The 20,052-nt window shown below is 36.7% G+C and overlaps 1 long non-coding RNA gene across 1 annotated transcript; it reads right to left on the bottom strand.

The window, feature by feature from the left end:
- Window positions 1-582: 582 nt before the first annotated feature.
- Window positions 583-15,485, bottom strand: LOC128085663 (uncharacterized). Its single transcript, XR_008209047.1, has 3 exons — window positions 15,373-15,485; window positions 4,972-5,075; window positions 583-2,229 (listed from the first exon to the last, which is right to left on the bottom strand). It is a non-coding gene; the product is annotated as an uncharacterized LOC128085663 (long non-coding RNA).
- Window positions 15,486-20,052: the final 4,567 nt, after the last annotated feature.

Below are 20,052 nucleotides of genomic sequence, written 5' to 3'. Positions count from 1 at the left end.
TCTAGTCAGTTTCTTATTAAACCTGAAAATCAGCCTCTGATCGAGCCCTAGAAAGATAAATATAATCCTGATATATTTGTCCAGCTCCAGAGATCTGTTGTTTAAGAAATTAGTGCTGACTTCATCAGATACATCATAAAGAAACATAGTCTTCTATTACTCACCATTCAGTCTCACACATATATGCACTCTAATGGAAAAGAGTCATACCCAGTGGCACCAGACTATTGATATTTCTACTCTATTGTTTAAGTAATGCGCAACATTTAATATGTCAAATGGCATGACTGTTAAAAAAACAACTAATTACTAGATAATCTTCTCACAAATCAATTGTACTGTACTAAACAGTGGGGGTTGTATACATTATGAGACAGCACTACACTTAATACTGGAAGTCTTGAAGAATCTCAGAGGCTTATTTTCTAAGGTTTATAGCCTGGTTTGCTGAGAAAGAAATAATAATAATTGCATTACTTGTTTGCCTGATCAGTACATTAGTATGTTTAGAAAAGGTTGATTAAACAAAAGCGAATCTGAGAGGGAGGCAAAAATCATGAAGGTATGTAGTTCTTGCTGACAGCTTTGTGGAGCAGAGGGAAGTCGCAGACTTTTTTGAACCTCACTGAAGGAATAGCTAGTGTGTGGTTCAATACTTGGTTGACCTCAGAGTTGACACTGGATCTCCAGGTCTAGAAACAGAATTGTAGACCTGTAATCTGTGGATCACGTGTGGAAATCTCTAAATTTACCTTAAGTAGCTCCAGTCTGAATACTTGCTTAACTGAAAAAGTTCTGGCTGAAAAAGTGCCTTGTGATGCTTTAAATACCTTTCACAAATATTTGAATCCAAATATTTTCTATTTTTACAAATGCTCATCAGTTCTCTGACAAGAATTGCATTTAATCCTTTTGCGTGGCTTTTTATGAAATCATCCATAAAAATGCCACTTGTGAGCTAAAATCTAAGTCCCTTTTTCACCACTCCCCTCCCTGAAGAAAAATAAGATTCCTGACTTTTGAAAGAAACAGCTACAGTACAGATTAATCATGAGTTTCACCCAGAATCCTAGGAGGCTCTCAAAGGCACCCAAACTGTCTAATTGATGTTTTTCCATAAATTTTGTCTAGCAAACATTGACACAAATAGGTAAAGTGTGGTAAAGTTATGACATCTTTATCAAACGCTCTGTTCTGATTTAATTGAGAGAGTATGGCATGTGCCTTATCACAGAGGACAGCCCACCATTGGAATAGTCTTACCACAAAATAATTGAATGGCAGACTTATGACTCTACCTATATGCATAATTAGATATAGTAAAAGGCAAACATGAATCAGAATAAAGAGAAAGAACAAAGATCACGTTGACTGTGACTGTTTATTTATGTCATGTACATCCCACTGTATTTTACAGGATGCCTAGAACAGAGTGAGGTCCTTACTGAAGTGTATGAGAGGTAAATTTCTTGTGTCTTAGTCATTAGATCATAATTCAAAATGGAAACTTGCATTTGATTGTTGTGAAAACTGAAAACTTCTAGCATACTTTTGGATGCTAAAGAAGCTTCATTGCTTATAGATTTCACTAAATTTTTATAGGCATTGAATGGAACTACTGTTAATAAATGGAGTGTTAAAAACTGAAAGCATCACGTGTTTTTTTTCTCTATGTCATGCATTCTAAAAATTGAAAAATATTCATAGGAATAGTAATAAATCTAGGTGGAAACTTTGATTATTATGTTTTCTTCATTACTTCACCTTCTTTGAAGTTTTATACCCAAAAGGTACCTAACTAATCATCAAGTATTATTTTACACTTTCAGCCATTCAGGAAAGAAAGAAAGAAGATAAATGACATGAGCTCAAGGATGGAAATAGCTACTATACCAACAGTGAATAACCATTACAATTTATCCAGCAGGTTGAAAGTTGTGCAGTGAAGTTACCTCCAAAAAAGCTGTGGGTTTGCTGCAAATGCCTGTGGGGAAAGTCATATTAAGTGTAGCTTACTATATTGTTGACCACATCCTGGTAGACTTCATCAACTGGTGTACCTGAAACCAGCTGCAGCTTGTCAGCGTGAACTTAATGTACATGCTGGCTTTGCATATGTGGTTCATTTTTGATGAGGCTCATCTCATGCAAGCTTGCTGCTCTCCATTTCTCGTGCGCATCAGTCAGGTGGTCATTTCATAGGTTGACTTGTGAATGCAGAACCTAGGGCTGAGCGAAAGCATTTACAGCATGATACACTCCTATCTGTAGTCAAGTTTTAAGATTTGAGTTTCTAGTTAAAGCCTTGTGGAGAGTTTCAAACTGATTCATATTGTGCTTTACATTGCCGGAAGTCAGAACTGTGTTACAGTTTTCTGTTCTTGAGCTTTCAATGTGTTGTGCCTAGCACAAGCAGTTTATACTGATTACAGTGGTTGTATGCATGTTTGTGTGAGAGAGAGAGCTGTGTGAGAAAATACAAAGCTCAGATGCTGAACTCTGGCCTCAGAGTGCTTATGTTGAGTTGCAAGGTGGTGACACCCAGGGTACAAAAAGAATATATACTATGCAATGCATTTTTATTTTATAATCTACTTTACAGCAGCTGAGTGACTATCATGTGTCTGAATGGAAGCCATACATATCAGTTCTATGTTTAAAAACTTTGAGGATGCTCTCATAATTTTTCTCAAAATAAACCACATTACAATCAAAACCTTGAGCCTGTTTTAGGTGCCATGAGATGAGGATATATATATATTTACATATTCATTTTTACTTCTTTTTGCTTCTGGAGTTTGCACTATAAGTAGGACATACTTTCAAGATCTCTGCAGTTACGGGAGTAAAATTAATTTAAAATGATAAAAGCTTAGATTCTAACATGCTATCTTGACTTAAGAATCTAAACACCTAACGAAAGCCTCTAAACATTTTTTATATTGTAGAACTTGTGATCTGAGTGTGTATAGGAAGCTAAAGGAGATTCAGAGGGGTTGTGGAAACTATTCTGTGCTTCCCAAAGTTCGGAAAGAAATTTTAAAAAATGGTGGTTTTACTGTACATCATACTTTGTTGGAATTAGAGTTAGAATTATAATTACTTTAATATGACCTTTTCATGCATAAGAGGAGCAAAATAGAAATATTTACTTAAATTCTGAGGTTTCACACTGGGACACGTGAGCTGTGAAAAGGTGCAAGTAGAAGGCATACAAATAATATTCATAAAGAAAAATATTTCAGTGACAGATAATAAGATAGTGCACTAAGATGCACTAAGAGAAATCCCCATTCATCACTGAAATACAGGTGAATCTATACAGGAGTATCGTAGCTACTGAACAATGAATTTTGTATTCAGTGGGAATCTCTGAATGATGTACTCACATTGAATAATCTGATATTCATTCATTTGTTCCCCATTCTTATCTTGCTGCCAGGCTGGGTGGGTTTGGGAGGCCTTGAAGAATGAACCAGTGATGAGGAATCTCTTCTGCCCTGTTGCAGTCAGAACAGGGAAACCACAGACTGTGGATGTGCCAGAGCCTCAGAGAAACAAGAAGGTGCAAACCACCATGAACTGAAAAAGTCAAATATTTTGCAGTAACCTTGGCTTCTCCTGAGATCTCTTCTCCATTTTGTAGCTGAGCCCCATCCAAATTAATTCCCAGAATTTCACATTATCACAGCCTGAGGCTATTGGGCTGCAATGAAACCTGGGAAACTTGTTTCAGTAAATCTTAATTCTAAAGCTGACCACATCTTGGACAGGACCAAGTACTGCCTGTCTAACAGATGTAATATGCAAATGTTGGCTGTGGTTTTGGTACAACCATGAGTAATATCTTACATGTTCCTGTTTCACAGAGTGTCTATGAGTCTAGAAGATTAGGCCTGAAAAGTTTTGTTATGTTTCCTTTTTTTATATCTGAATAATGTTTAATCAATTCAAGTATACATAGCAGTTGGGATGTCCGTCCTAGAAGCAGCAAGGGAGATGGGAATTTCTTGACCCTATTCTGAATTTTCTAAGTTTTAGGACTAGTGGTAATTTTATACTACATATACTAGGTACACTACAGGATATTTTGCTAACACAGATGAATTAAAATAAAGATGTCCTTTGTGTAGATGTGCATGCAAATGTACATAAATATAGTTTAGCAAGACTGTGTGCATCAATTTAGATATACAAATATAAGTTGGAACTCCTTCCACTTTCAGTCCCTATATTTATTTATCTTAGTGTAATTTTCATTATTTTGTATAAATGATGTTTCAACAGAGTGATTTAGTGTATGCTTCACTTTAAGCTCATAGAACATGGTCAGTGAATTGAAGTTTTAGCAGTAATAGATTGTGCTAATTTGGTGGACAAAGAAGGACATTTGCATAGGCCCAATCAGTCTGGCAATTTCTTACTACCCAAAGTAGAGAGCGGAGGCCTTGACCAAGTAGAAACAAAGTATGCTTCTATTTATAAATAAATAATCAGGCCAAAATTAAGAGAAGTCCTGAATGAAATCTATCAATATCTTCTTTATACACTGATATTAAGTGTGTGTGTGATTTTGACTGATTCTGTTTAGATAAACAAGTTGAAAAGAAGGATGCTGATCATGGTAATAGCATAGAATCTAATGCAAGCAGTGACAGTCTGGTAAATTTTAAAAAAAATCTTCTGCGTGTCAAAGAGTTCCTTGAGTTTTCTGAATGTGGCATCTTAAAATTAAACAAAAGCATAATTTTTAGGTCACTACTAGAGTTACACTTACACTTACAGAAGCACTCCTTTGAGAGCTAAATAGGTCAGAGAAAATATAGTTTGTTTGAAAATCACACTGGCACTTGTGGTTTAACCTGGCAGGCAGATAAGCACCACACAGCACTTCATGTTCACCTCCCCAGTTGAATGGGAGTTGGGAAATAAACAAAATTTGTGGATTGAGATAAAGACAGTTGCTGTCACCTGTTCTGACTGTCCCCTTTCCCAGTTCTTGTGCTCTCCCAGCCTCCTTGCCAGCAGGGCAGAGTGAGAAGCTGGAAGGTCTTTGACACTGTGTAAGCACTGCTCTGTAATAGCTAAAACAGTATGTTATCATCATTTTTCCCCTAAATCCAAAACACAGTACCACACCAGTCACTGCAAAGAGAATTAACTCTATATCAGTCAAAAATCAGGACAATACTCATTCTTTGTGTGTTGGGATAAACTCCCATTCCCACTGGGTTGAGATGTGGACCACAAAAAAAAGTCTTGATAGAGTTCAAGTTGGAAGAGACCCGTAGGGATGCTCATTTCAGTGCATCAGTTGTTGTTAAGTGAGAATTCCTCTACAGCAATACTAGGGAAAATAATTTCCTATCTTATAAACTATTTTCATATCTATTCAAAGCTGTTTGGACACAATTCTGATAGGATAGACATGCATATCAGTTTATTAGTGTAAATCTCTTGGCATCAATACTGTCTGAAGTGAAAGTTTCTTGAATCTTAATTAATTGCACTGATTGTAACTTTTCTCCTATTTACTTGCTCAGTTATATATATCACTCACTGAGGAGCTTGCTTAAAAATAGTGAAAATAGAAGAATAGAAACAGACAGAAAGAAAACACAAAAGGCAGGGAAAACATATGTGAGAAAGGAGGAAAAAGTGAACTAACTGTGGTATGTAAAACAAAAAGAAAGAGATCAGAATGAACCAGAGTCAATGGAAAAGAGAATAAGTCTAGAGATATGGCAGGAAGCCTGGGGGAGGCCTGGAGAAAGAAAACTACAAGAAAAGGATATCAGAAAAAAAAAGGAGGGGCTGAAAGAGGAGAAATGTAGGACTAGAGATGGTGAAATCCAGGATTACACTAAAGGGAAAAATTGTATATTTTATTTTATTTTTTATTTTTTTTACTTTACTGGTCAGTAGGAAAATGTACATTTTTATTCTCTGTTGGAAAACCTATTAAACTGGCTCCTGATGAAAGGGTCTCCCTTATACTTGCGGATTGAAATTTTCCTTACAACACCTTGACTTGCTTTGGTAGAAGTATTGTTAGTCACTGTAATATTATCTCATGAAAACACAGTCTGCAGAGAAATGGATGATGAAGTGCTCCTAGTAAAAAAAAAAAATAATTTGTAACTAAACTGCATGCATGCAGAAACACATATGTTTTTTTTCCTCAGATAGCAAGAATGTACTGCCTAAGTGGTGTGTAAAAATTTAAATTAATTTAGCCAGTTTTAATATGGTATTGCCAACTGCTTTTGTTACAAATAAATATTTAAAGATCAATTTTCATATACAATCAAAGCTTAAGAACGAATCATTTCAATATGCCAAGATTCCTTTCATTTCTCTGTCTCTCTTCTCCCCTCTCTCCCCTTCCATCAGTGGCTAGCTATTAAAGATAAAATGGTTGTAATCATTATTATAATAGATCCCTCTGCATGATCATTCTAAGTGGGCCTAATCCTCTGCTTTTCTTGTTGCATCGCAGTATCCTACTATGGGAATGGAAGTGATGACACAAAGGATTATGACTACTGGATATGAAAAAAGAGCAGAGTGGAAGTTACTTTTTCTACAGAAGTGCTTAATAAACATTAAGTTTTGACACATGGCTGACAGAAAAAAACCCTACATGGCATGAACTTCTTTAGCACAATGTTTTCCATTGCATTTTTTCTGAAAATACAAGTTAATTAAAACACACACAATACCCTATTTTTGAATTCTAAGTATGAGACAAGGCCATACCGTATGCATACAAACTGTAAGAAATAATTTATAGGATAAATTCCCCACAAGACCATTCAGGGAGAGGAAAAAAAAAAACACAAAAAACCTAAAAGAAAGAGAGAGAAAAAAAGACCTGGCTCTTGACACTAAAGGCTTAACATCAAATGCGGCCAGAAATCCATTTTCACAGTTTTATTGCCCATTCTGGACGCTTCATTTCAAAGGGAAAGAATTTGAATTCAGACACATAAAATTCCCTTTGTTCTCTTGCCCTCCAGCCTTTGGTGCCAGTGTGGACGGTCCTATAGGGAGAGGTTGAGATCAAAAAAACTTTCAGCTTAGATACCTGGCCCCAAATGATGCCCCTTGGCATTCTTAATTAAATCAGCTTTGCAATAGATTGACAATGCACTGTCAATTATAATCATTTATATTAGCAAACGGAGTATTTTTAACACTTTGGAAATAGCAAAAGTTCAGTAGACCTGGGGAAAAAAAAAAAAAAAAGCTATACAATTTTACTGCTTGATGATCACATAGAATGTAGTACATTGGATTGTAGGTCACATAACATTTTATCTTAGCACTGGGTAAAGCTGATGTGATTTCGCATATCTTTTCCCATCTGAAAGGACATTTCCAGTTAGGTTCATCTGGGTTGTTTGTTGTTTTTCTGTCGGCTTCAAAACAGAAGTTGAGTGTAGTGCAAGGGGGCAGGAAGGAGGGGACATTGCAGCCCTGTGATGGAGGGAACCTTTGTTATAGAGAAAGGGCCTGATCCAGAGTCTACTGCACTGGAGGGAGGTATTTCTATTGATCTCAGTAGGCTTCGACCAGTACCTGCAGAGATTATTTTCACTGAGAGTTCTGAGGTACTTTTGATATTAAAATCTGCACAGGAATATTTATGAAAGGAAGGTATCTCCTTTGGTAGCAAACGACATCCTGACTTGTACTGATGAATAAGGTACTTTCTGCTTTCTACAGTGTTATTTCTTTATGTTTTAGCCTCATGCCTCTTTCTATTCCAGTTAATTTGGAATAGATACAGATCAGCTTTCAGGCTTCAGAGTGTAAATTGATCACCTGGAGAGGTCAGGAAGGCATTTTTCCCTCTCCACGTATAGCACTGCACAGGAGATTAGAGGTCTGTACAACAATGCCTATATTTCTACTTTCTGTGGAGTTTATAGCTACTTTTTCCTTTCTTCTTTTTGGAACCCACTGACTCTGATATTCATTTTGCTTCAGTGAGTTATGCATGACTTTTTCTTCAAACATTCATGTAAGTTGATTTTGATTTTCCTGTAGGAAATAGGATTCTACCATCAGATGTTAATATAGGAGAGTAGATGATTGCTTCGATTGCTTCATAGCAGATTATGTTCTTGTTTCATGGCAATAGGTGGATACCTTCTTTCTGTTAAAGTCTAAAATATGGACAATTTTTAATTGTGAATCAGATTTATTTGTAGGGAGGCTATCAGAGTAGCAACTAAAAAGAAGATTATTAGTAAACTTGAAAAATAATCTTTGCCATAACCCGCATCAAATTTGATTTATATTTTTAGGAGCTATGAAAAAGTTGTTACAACCAGGAAATACTGATTGCGTGTTGCAGATTTAACCCTAATTAAGATACTTTTCTAAGCCTTAAAAGTTTATATTTCAAACCCAGTTAGGAGTGTCTGGCATTTCTTGCAACTAAACTATTTTCAAGTTACTGAGGATTAAGGAACTCACATAAATCCTATCAATTTTCGGTCCAGAGATAGGGGGCAAATTTAAAAATAAGAAAGAAACTGAAAAAGTAGTGTCAGCTGACCTAAACTGTGTAAGCATAAGGACCTGAAGTTTGAGAACTGACCTTCAGAATGATCTGGCATAGGTTCCTCAGAAATTGTTCTTGTGAACCAAAATCAAGATTAGCCTAGCCAGGACCTGTCCCCCAACTATTACATGCACAAAAACTGTTACTTCTCATTTGGTGAGGTCCATTTTGCAGTGTGCCTTAAAAACACCTTGAATTGCAGCACAATGAACCACTGCTGGAAGTGAACTGTGGTAGTGATTCTAAACACATATACTCTGTGATAGTTTGTGTTACTACAATGATGAGTAGCTGGAATGTTCAATTACTAGAGCTTTTAAATAAATGCAAAATAGATTTCATTACAGTAGCTGATTGGTAGTAGAGATCTCTTTAGACATTGGTGTGTATCTGTATATATACAGATATATGCTCTCACTGCTGAAGTCAGAGAGTCATTCTGAAAGTTCCTACTTCCATTTTCTCTTAAACTCCTTTTAGCTTTCACTCAGCTCTCTTCATACTACTCTTTTTGTTCTTCCTATGAATGTATATATAATCCAGGACTTTTTAAATCATGCCTGGAGAGCCAGCTGTTTCCTTTAAACATGCCACATGAGGACAGTTATTGAGCTCTGCAGAATATTCCTCTTTTGTTCTTTCAACTAAACTCTCTTAGCAATAGCAAATTTGCATGTCAGGCTATTTTCTAATTTTAGTATCACTGGACATACTCCTCATAATTACAATTTCCATTTTCTTTTGAAAAATCCTTTTTTCTAGATAGATTTTAATGCCCTGTTCTATGATTTCATCAACCAGCCTAAGTCTTTCTTAAAAATCAACAGTGTCAATAGCAAGATTCTGTTGAGCTTTGGGGACTCACTGAAGTGAGGAATAGCCTCAATTTATATTTAAGCAATAAATTTGCAGCTGAAAAACTAACAAGCAAACAAAAACAGCAAAATGGGGAGCATAGGGAGTACCATGGAATCCAATAACCCATTAGCATTATTGCAAGTATAAAAGCATCACAAAAACAAGTACCATTACACAGTATTTTCTTCTGATCTTCAGATTAAGCAGAACAGAAAACAAACAGTTTTCAGGAAGATTCTTGTTTCATTTTGAAATTTAGTTAATCCAAAAGCCAATTTAAATTTTAAATAAATCTTTAAATAATTCTGCTTATGTATTTTATCACAACTTATTTTTGTGTATTCAGTGAAGGATTAGTAGCTGTTGAAATAGTTGATTTCAATACACTCAATTCCTTTTAAGGGTCGATAAACCATGGCACTGCAATGGATTCAAAAGTTTCATATTCTGGAATCATGCTAAATTCACTTTATTTGAGCAAATGTTTCCAATGAAGGAAAAGATAAGATATTTGATGATCTCGTTTAAAAAGGGTCAGATTTTTTTTTCTTTTCCTTTCCTTTCCTTTCCTTTCCTTTCCTTTCCTTTCCTTTCCTTTCCTTTCCTTTCCTTTCCTTTCCTTTCCTTTCCTTTCCTTTCCTTTCCTTTCCTTTCCTTTCCTTTCCTTTCCTTTCCTTTCCTTTCCTTTCTTTCCTTTCCTTTCCTTTCCTTTCCTTTCCTTTCCTTTCCTTTCCTTTCCTTTCCTTTCCTTTCCTTTCCTTTCCTTTCCTTTCCTTTCCTTTCCTTTCCTTTCCTTTCCTTTCCTTTCCTTTCCTTTCCTTTCCTTTCCTTTCCTTTCCTTTCCTTTCCTTTCCTTTCCTTTCCTTTCCTTTCCTTTCCTTTCCTTTCCTTTCCTTTCCTTTCCTTTCCTTTCCTTTCCTTTCCTTTCCTTTCCTTTCCTTTCCTTTCCTTTCCTTTCCTTTCCTTTCCTTTCCTTTCCTTTCCTTTCCTTTCCTTTCCTTTCCTTTCCTTTCCTTTCCTTTCCTTTCCTTTCCTTTCCTTTCCTTTCCTTTTTTTCCCAGATAGTTTCTATGCAGAATGGGAAACCTAACAACAGAGACTGAGAAGAGTTTTACTGTGGATGTGATTCCTTATAGGGATTATATTTCAGATATTGAGTGATTCCATTTTCATTTTTGAAGCAAATTCCTTCATTGGAAAACATTTTTCATGATGCCTCTGTAATTGTGCAATTCCTATGGTGCATTAAAATGGCACAAGAAAAAAAAAGATCCTCCAGAAATCTTGTTAGGAAATACAGTATGAAGACAAAATGAAGGAGAGAGTGTTACGTGAATTACAGGTCTTGTAAAATGTCATAACAGAATTTATGGTTCAATAATTTTAAATCCTTGAATTTTAAGTAAAAATAATGAGGCTTTGGCATTTTTAAATGTTCTCCTACCTCCCTCCCCCCAAAAAATAAATGCTGTCGTCAAGAACTGATTACACGCAAAACTATGGTCTGCAAAAAAATCTACTAGAATACAACCAGAAACAGGAAAGAGAACTTCTCCCCCACCCATTCCAAGTGGATATTTGTGAAGATTTATTTCCTATGTAGATCCAATGGTAATTTAGGATGATAAATCTTTCAGAGAACTCTCTGCAGACCTAGTGAAAATGTATGCCTGAAGCTAATTTTCTCCAATGGTCTGGCTTTTCCTTTTCCAGTTATATTGGCTTCTGAATTGTCCAGTCCTTTGTTTTCTAGTGAACACAAAAGGGATTTTGCTTTTCAGAAAAGAAACAGGGGTTTATTTGTCACAGTATCCATGAAAATGGTCCTGTCAAGGGGTTCCTGTAAGTATTCATACATATAGAAGAAGACTTCCATAGAATTTCTTCTTTCTGTTAAAACTGAAAAGGAATTTTAACATACAGTTATATGAAAAGAGTTTGGAAGAGAACAACAAAAAATATTGTTTCCCAGGTATAAGCTGTACCTAAACCATTTGTAGCAGAAATACAGAGTAACAGCTTAAACCAGTGATTGAGAATCTGGTAGAAAGACAGGACCAATCCAGAAGAGTTCAGGTGCATGCAATGTACCTGAATGACTGGAAGGGGTGGAGTCAGGATCCACCCCTTCCCAGACCTCATTTAAGGGTTGAAAGGGTGGCAAAGAAGGTAAGGGTATCTTGCTGGAGATGTCTGCCTACCTTAGGTCTCCTGAAGGTGAATAGCTTCTCCCCTTTCCTCCTCCCCCCTTTTGTTTTTGCATCCATAGCTGCTGCACTTGTTTTTTTCCCTTACTTGCTGCGTCTTGGGGCTCTGCTAACATTGCTGAATTTTCCATCACATTATAGCATTGTATCATTCTAATCATGGTTATCTAACCTGCTCATAAGAATCAATCTAGATTCCATCATCTCTTTAATTAGTGCCACAAAGCTTACAGTTCATATGTTCTCTCTGGCTTGTTATTTCTTCTTCATAGCGTGGAGAAGAAATAATTCCATTCCTTTTCTAGACCCCTACTAGTTCTTACTACCTTGTCCAAAAGTCAGGCGAGGAGATTTATCCAGACATGGTATTGTACTTGCAACAATATTCCATTTTAGAATAGACTATCAGCTCAAAGCCTCAATGCATTCTAGGTGGCACTTTTTCAACACATATATTTTTTTTGATCAAACATAACATAACTTGCTCATGGTGAATATTCATGCAAAGTACAGAATTTGTCCTTGCTTCATCATACCTTACTTTTTAAGGCCATTAGTTAGCCCGATTGATTTTTAGAACATTTTATTAGTTTCTGTCTCACACTGTATTTAGTAAGTTACTTACTGTCGTAAGTTATGGAATTAAGAACCCAGGTCCAGAAAAAGAGTTGTGTCAATTGATATAATCAATATCAGTTAGTTGCAAACTTAGTTTTGCTTCAAGCTAAGTCATGAAAAGTCATACCACTTTCCTATAAATGGAGCATGGGTCTTGGTATGATGAGTTGATCTATGTTTTAGTTATGCTGATTATGACTTTGAAAATAGTAAAGAAGATGAATATGTTCTAAATATTCCTTTTCTCCTGTCTCCCCATCCTCCTCTCATCTTTTTCCTTATTATCCTACAGAGAAATAAATGAGCATTGCCAAAACATAAATTAATTGAAAGGTAAGCGGTAGGAAAGAAAAAAGCACATCTTATAGGACTTAGGCTGTGTTTATTTTGGAAGATAAATGAAGTCTGATTTGGGTGTTTGTTTCTGGTCTAGGATAATATAGTCAAAATCTAATCTCTACCTATGAGTATGTTTCCTATTTAATTTCTTTGTTACCTAAAATACCTTATGCAGTATTTTTTACTACATTTCATTTTTACATTCCATTTGGCTCTTTAAACTTTATCTAAATAGGGTAGCACATCAGGCAAGCCAGAAGAGCAACTCAGCATAGCAAGAGAACTCACATCGTTTTCATAGCTTCTCTAACAAGAGTACAGTGAACTCTTAAAAAGAACATTTACCATGGCATTGTGCAAATATCTCATAGTGGAAAATGCTTTAAGCAAGGAAATACTGTGGTAAAATCAATAGCCCGGAACATTATTATGCTTTCTAACAGCACCCGCTGTTCAAGCAGGGGACACATATAGATATTTCCACATTTCTTATGTCCTATTCGTGACTATAGGAATCAAATTACATATAGGCTTGCAACAAAGATTTATTTCTTAGCCTGTAAGCTCTTCTGAATTAAAAATTTGTATTGGTTCTGGTATCTGATCCAAATCCTACTGAAATCAGGCATGGTCTTCCCTCCTCCTCAATCAGCTCCAAGACAGATCTGTAGGGGAAACTGAGCAGTATGATTCATTCACTTCTGGTTTTGGTCGTGTCCTCAAGACATGCAAAAGGAGTAGGACCATACCACTGTGGTCAGACACAGGGTGTGGAGTAGTTTCTGTGAGGTAAGGAGATGCCCTGGGGAACCTCACTCCCCAGCAGATGTTGTCTCACACCTGTTGAGGCTGGGAGTGTTTTAGCTTATGAAAGGGATACATTGAACACTTTGAACATCCTGATGTGTTTTGCCTTTGGTGAATCACGGCAAACTTCTGTATATTCCAGTCATCATATATCAGGAATGTCACTGTTCTGGCATGCTGGGCTGCAGCAACCAGAAATGCAATGCAGTCTCAGTTTTAATGACTCCTCTTAGTCTGTCAGAGCCATTGTGCAAATAACACAGAAGTTAAGCTACAGAGCTGTTAATTTTCTTTTAGATTTTGCAAAAGAAAACCGGTATATGCACAAGTTAGATCATGCAAATTCTTAAAAAAAAAAGTCATCTTTTTGTTTCAGGGTGTCACACTTAAAACTAGTTGTAGCTTCAGAATATTACATTTTGGAAATTTTCTTGCACGTAAAACAATAATTCTGATTTTATCTTTTACTTGAAGAAGTAGAAAACTGCTCTGTATAATTAGTTCAAGCGCTGTTGCATGAGATAAAGTAAACATTTGTCTCCAAAAGGGGGAAATGTTTGAAATGTACCTTTATGGTTTTTACCACTTCTATGGCATTGTGCTCTCTAAGAACTGAGGTCATATATGACACACAAAATACTTTGCCAACATCATGTATATGTTAGGATTACCCTTTCAGATTTATTATTCAAGGATTTTGCTTGTAACATTTTTTAAGTACCATGAAGCCTGTGTATTCGTAAGTATCCTTTTGTTAAATATGTGCATGAGAAACTGAATATATTGTAAGTATATAACAATAACGAACCTTTGCATGGCTCAAATATTTAGCATGTGGCCAAATAATTTAACACATAGGCAGATAATGACCCTAGTTGCAAATAAACTTGCTTTTGACTTCAAGAACATTATAGAATCATTACAGTGAAGAGAATTTGGATATGTTTTTGTTGTATGCCTAAATGCATTTTGGAAGCAGCTTTTTAGACAGCCAGTCAAAGGTGAGGAAAAAGTGGAAACTATTAGTTAAAAAGGATGCCATTGTAATTTTTTTTTCCCACTTGGATTTTTGTCCTTTTCATACTGTATTATTTGTAAGCTTACCTAAAGTACTTTATGCAAGATTCAGAGGGGGGAAAAAAGCCACTCTGTATAGTATTTAAATAATTGAATGCTGTCAGAAAGGTGGGCTTTTGATGAGTCTGCAGTTTTATATTGAAAATCAAATATATTGTAAGCATAGGGAAACACAACTGAGTGCCCTAAGAGGGTTTGGTGTCATGGTCAACATTCAAAATTTGCATGAGAGGTTATTCAAAAGAGAGGTAGCAGACTTCCCTATTGTATTAACATGGTAATGCAATTCTTTGTGTCTATTATCCTGATCCACATCAGCTCTGGTATGCACAGAGTCTGGATTTTTATGAGCTATATGCTTTTTGCAGAGATATTTTATTAACCCAATTAAGAATTTTATAAAAGTAAATTATATTTATGTTTGTGTCTCCTATTTGCATTCATTAGGGAACCTAGACCACCTCCGGTGACTTCACAGAGGGCTGGTCAGGTCCCATCTGTGTAAATCTTGTAAGTTGTCATAGACTCATTGCATTTGATTTACATGTGAAACCTGCGGACTGAGCACAAATGCTAACCAGACAGCTGATAAATAACACAATACCAAAGCAACACTTCTACATTTCTTTAACTCTTTTTTTTTATGTGGATCTCCAAATGTTTTTCAGACCTTAATGAATTAACCTTTGTGGTATTACAGCAATCATAACCAAAATATTATTGCTTATATACCTTATCAGGTTTAATAATTTGCTGCTTTATAATGGGGTAAGACTCATTGTACCAGTTTACTTAAATACAAAACCAGAAGCTGGTCCTGTCCCAGGGATCTCACAGCTTAAAGGCCTGACTGGTAATTTTCACAGCTTGACAGAGGGAGTCTTTTAAACTTACCACCCATCTGCTGAGACATGTCCATGTAGATCTGATGCATGTGAAAAACAAACAAGTTCAAACTACCCAGGAAGTGGCTTAAATCCACTGTGAGCTTGTTTTCGGGCAACTACTTTCGTTTCACATTTGCTTGAAGCACGTATGCAGGCAGTTATCAAGGCTCAGCTGACGGCTGTACCTCAGCTGCTTGTGGCTGGCCTACTCATACAGTCTTATGCAGCTTCTGATGGCAAGACTTAAAAATGAGGCAGCAATTCCAGATTTACAGCCAGAAATAAAATGTATAGAAAGCTGACTGAATCAAGTGTCAAATCCAAGAGGAAAGGTTCATTTTGCAGTGTGCTGCTGTAAGTACTAGGAGACTGGTTGTACAAGTGAAAGTAATTTGATGTTCATATTTGGGAAATAGGTCCTAGGTAATACAGAAATAGGTCAGTGTTTGTGCAGAAAGCTCGCTTAGCTTGGCTGCCTCTCCTCCACATAGAACCTGAAGCACTGCTCAGTAATGCCAATGGTTAGACTAGGAGGAGGTGTCTCCACAAAGCAGTTGGGCTGAATTAAGACTTTTCTCAAAGAGCAAGAAAGGAATAATGTGTGTAATGATAGCATAGAGGAGAGAAACCACAGAGAGAGGCTGTAAAAACCTACTGCTTGCTGTGATGCAAACTAATGACAAATAGGAACACTGAGTTACACGACCGACAGCCATTGTCATTCTATCAGTGTGCCCCTTTGCACACCTATCAGAGTCTCTAGATGAGCCTGCCAGTCTGACCTGTCAATTCTTTTTTTTTTTTTTTTTTTTCTTTTCCTTCTGCCTTGGCTTGTGTAGCCCTACTGAACTGTACAGAAAATGACTTCAGTGTATGCTGGATCAGGCCTCAGATTCTCAATAAACAGTGTTATGCACCTAGGTTAAGCAACTCCTAAGGGGAAAGTAACAGATGCCAGGATTGTAACAGAAAGGAGCTTTTGAAGAAAAAGTTGTGAAACAGACCTATTAGCAACTGGTACTTCCAGGGCTGAAAGCCACCTTGATGGTGGGGGGACAGGAACAGCACATCGGGTGACGTGAACCACGCTCTGCACTGCTTGTTGTTCATGGGTGGGCAGGGAGAACAAGTGCCAAACTCATGTCTGTTTTGTAGCATGCAATGTGGATCTTGATATAGTTGTCTTGATTATTTGGAAATATTTACTTCACAACTAAATGCAAGACCTAGCGGTTACTGCATCTTGTCTGGGAGCAATGTTTTGGTGGTCACTGTTGCACAACAGTAGCCTCTAGATAGAATCATAAAAAGTAAAATTAAACTAACATGCGTTATTGTTCTTATAGCAATGGATAATAACTCCAGAGCAAAGCAATCAGATTTAGGTAACACCAGAATTAAATTTGACTATTCAGCTTTAATTGAGCACACTTATGCATATGCTTCATACTAACATAAATTGTGTGATAGTTTTCCTGTATGATCCAGGAGTTACTCTGAATACAGAATGAATGGTGTTTTTGGGATAAGTTACTATTCAATAGTTTGTTTCATTTCCATTATTTGGTCTGTGAAATTTTAATGTACTTTGATCCATAGTGCAGTATTATAACTGCACTTGCCTTATGAAAACTTGGCAATTTTACCTATATATAGTTTTACATTTTTTTTTATGGTATTTTCAGAATGTTTCTGCAATTAGGATGCATGCAGAATGCATAATGTTGCAAACTCTGTGAAAGTGCACAACCACGACATTAATTGCCCTGCTTCTAATAGGACCCATTAAGGTGCTGTCAACACCACATTAATCAAGAAAGACCCTTTCTCAAGTCACTTGAGTGTTCCTGCAACGGCACTGCCCAGTTTTGTTTTCATCACTGTTGTTTCATTTCATTAAATGCAGTGTGAATCACCTCTAAACAAAACTTTTTTGCAGTCTTCTGGTTTCCCTGGAATCCTAATGTGAAATAATATCAAGTGCCAGGGCATGCAGGTTTACATCTCAGAGCCCTTTTGCTTTGTGGTAGAGGTGCACAGAAAGCACAGCGCGAAGAATGATAGCAAAAGAATAGCCATATTAGTGCAGTCAGCCTTGAGTGTTATCAAGGTAAATTCTGAGGAGTGGGATACATTAGCTTAGCAGAATTGCATGCACTGCCTGTGGTCCTTATGCAGATCACCTGAATCTCCCTCCATGGTTTTGCCCTGGGTTAAATAGCACGTATCCTCTACCAGCGCTACTGACAATCTCAGTAAGGACCATAAGAGCAACAGAGAATTTCAGTTCTCACACAGTGTGACTGAAACATTTGGTACAGTTGTACTCCTGTCTGTACTTTTTCATGATTACAGACCCTGACAGACTATGTAAACTTTCAACAACACCACTTCTTTTATCTTTATTGCTTACTGAGTTGGAGAAGGCATCTGGGATGAAAACAGGCTCATTCTCCCAGGTAGGAGAAAAGGAATAATGATTCCCGAAGAGGAAGATAAAACTTTTAATAATGGTCCATGTCCTAGCGAAAAGTCTTTGATGTAAAAGACTAAGTATTTTGCTGATGCTTCCCTTTTCCTGAAATTATCATAAAAGGTGACATCCCAGGTTGTACTTTCCAGGTTTCAAAATTTTGGGCAGTTCAGGAAGGTTATGTGCTCTTCTTTATGCTCGAATAGAAAAATGGTGAGAAACAGGTTAGAAGAGACCTGTAAGGGCAAAGGAACTTGTGAGTACATGATGAGTCACGAGTGCTGTGTGTTTTGAAGGAAACCAGCAGAGAACTGGGGCAATGCATCTCACAAACTGGCGATTTGGCTGCTGAGTTAAAAATAAAACCAAAACTAAATCAGTCCTCTGGTACATAAAGCAATTGTGGGCCCCATGAAGCACTGGAATCTAGGAGGTTTAAGATTACATAGATTTTTTTACCCTTAAAGAAATTTCATCCCTGTCACCAATAGTAGATAGATCTTATGAAATACAGCTATATTAAATTATAGATATGTATAAAATAATGAGATTAGGAGTGTCAAACTTTTCTTTGCAAATTCCATGCATCTGTACATTTTTTTTTCCTGTAGCAGAAGCAAAAAAATGACAAGGCATAACTGGAATGTGGTCATTAAAAAAATAAAGTGAATCCACTGTACATAACCATTTGCATTTTTTTTAAGAACTAGTGGCAATAGATGCACCAAGAGCCATCAGTGTTTCACACCCAGGTCATTCTGACTCACAGGTGATTTGTATTCCACTCACAGTGTTTTTCAATAAACAGCAACTCTGATCTATAATATAGTCAGTTCTAACAAGATGGATTTCTAAAGGTTTATCCATCTAGCTAAAATGAACCTCAGTCATCTTTGTGCACAAAACACCCACATAGGCTATTTGTCTTGGACCGGCATGTTTGGCAAAAAGCCTGACTTAAGCCCTGAGCATGAAAGCTTAGTGAAGAATGCTGCCATTCACACGGGGGTTTGATGTCCAGGACTGACCCCACCCTCTGTACTTAGCTCTGAGCTGCTTGGCAAAGGCAGAGAAACCACAAGACAAGTCTTATCGTCTGGTAAACCTGTCACTTGAAAATGACTTCACTAGAATAATTCAACAATTACAGTACATTTTAATTAGGTGTATACCACATAATCACAGCTTTTTTTTTTTTTTTTTTTTTTTTTTTTTGTCTGTACATTGAGTTTCAGAGGAGAAAAAGAAACAGAACAGAAAAAAACACAAAATTCTAACCCAGAGCTATTCACTGTAAGAGCGTTAGGACCGACCTTTTGTAACATCGGTCTGGCATTCCACAACTGCTGATTTAGGCTGTTGTGGATTGGACTGTGAGTTAGGTAGGCACTTACAGATGAAGTGATCTGCACACCACTGTGTCCTCTGTTACATCAGAATAAAAACAAACGTTTAGGCCTGACACAACTGAAAGAGAAGCAAGATAGCAAAATGGGCAGCTTGCAATGGCAGAGATTATTCCCAGTTCAGGGATGAGGCAGTACTGACATATGGATGCAGCAGAGGAAACTCATACAACAGAGGGGAATGTCTTGGTGGGTTTACCTGCCTCAGACAACTATCTGATGAGTCTGTCTTTTCCTTATATTTTGGCAAGACTTACTTAGCCTGTCTTGCCAGTAAATTCTCATCTAATTGAATTGACAAGCATGGACACTTTTCAATTAAAACTTCCAATCTGCCCCAAATTCAACTTTTTTTTTTTTTTTTTTTTTTTTTCTGTAGTGTAGAGTCTACCTTATGAGTTAATACACTGAGTCACAGTCACTGAAGAAGAGAACTGACAAAATATCTTCACTCTGCAGTGAGTAAATCTTTGATGTTTTTAGTCATTCTTTCTGGTAATGTGCTGGCTTTAAGCCCTTCATGTTTTGTTTGGCATGAATGGCATCTTTCATTATTATTCTCACCTGTAATTCTCCCCTCAACTTTGGGCAGTGAATTCCTGTCTGTGAGTTTCTCCCATGCATTGTTATCTCATTTGCTATCATGAATCACCAAGATAAAGTACTACAAGGTTTGAGATGTCCTGCTACCTGCTGGTCAGCCTAAAATCTTATTAAATTTGATGGCAGTGAAGGCTTTGACATCCTCCTACAATTGTCAGTATGAAGTTATAAAAAAGTAATTAGATTAGAATTAGATAATTAAGGG

Source organism: Tympanuchus pallidicinctus, unplaced genomic scaffold (genome assembly GCF_026119805.1).
Source record: "Tympanuchus pallidicinctus isolate F22 unplaced genomic scaffold, pur_lepc_1.0 scaffold3, whole genome shotgun sequence".
NCBI lineage: Eukaryota > Metazoa > Chordata > Aves > Galliformes > Phasianidae > Tympanuchus > Tympanuchus pallidicinctus.
The sequence above is the reverse complement of the archived record's forward strand: the minus strand, read 5'-3'. Positions and strand labels throughout refer to the sequence as shown.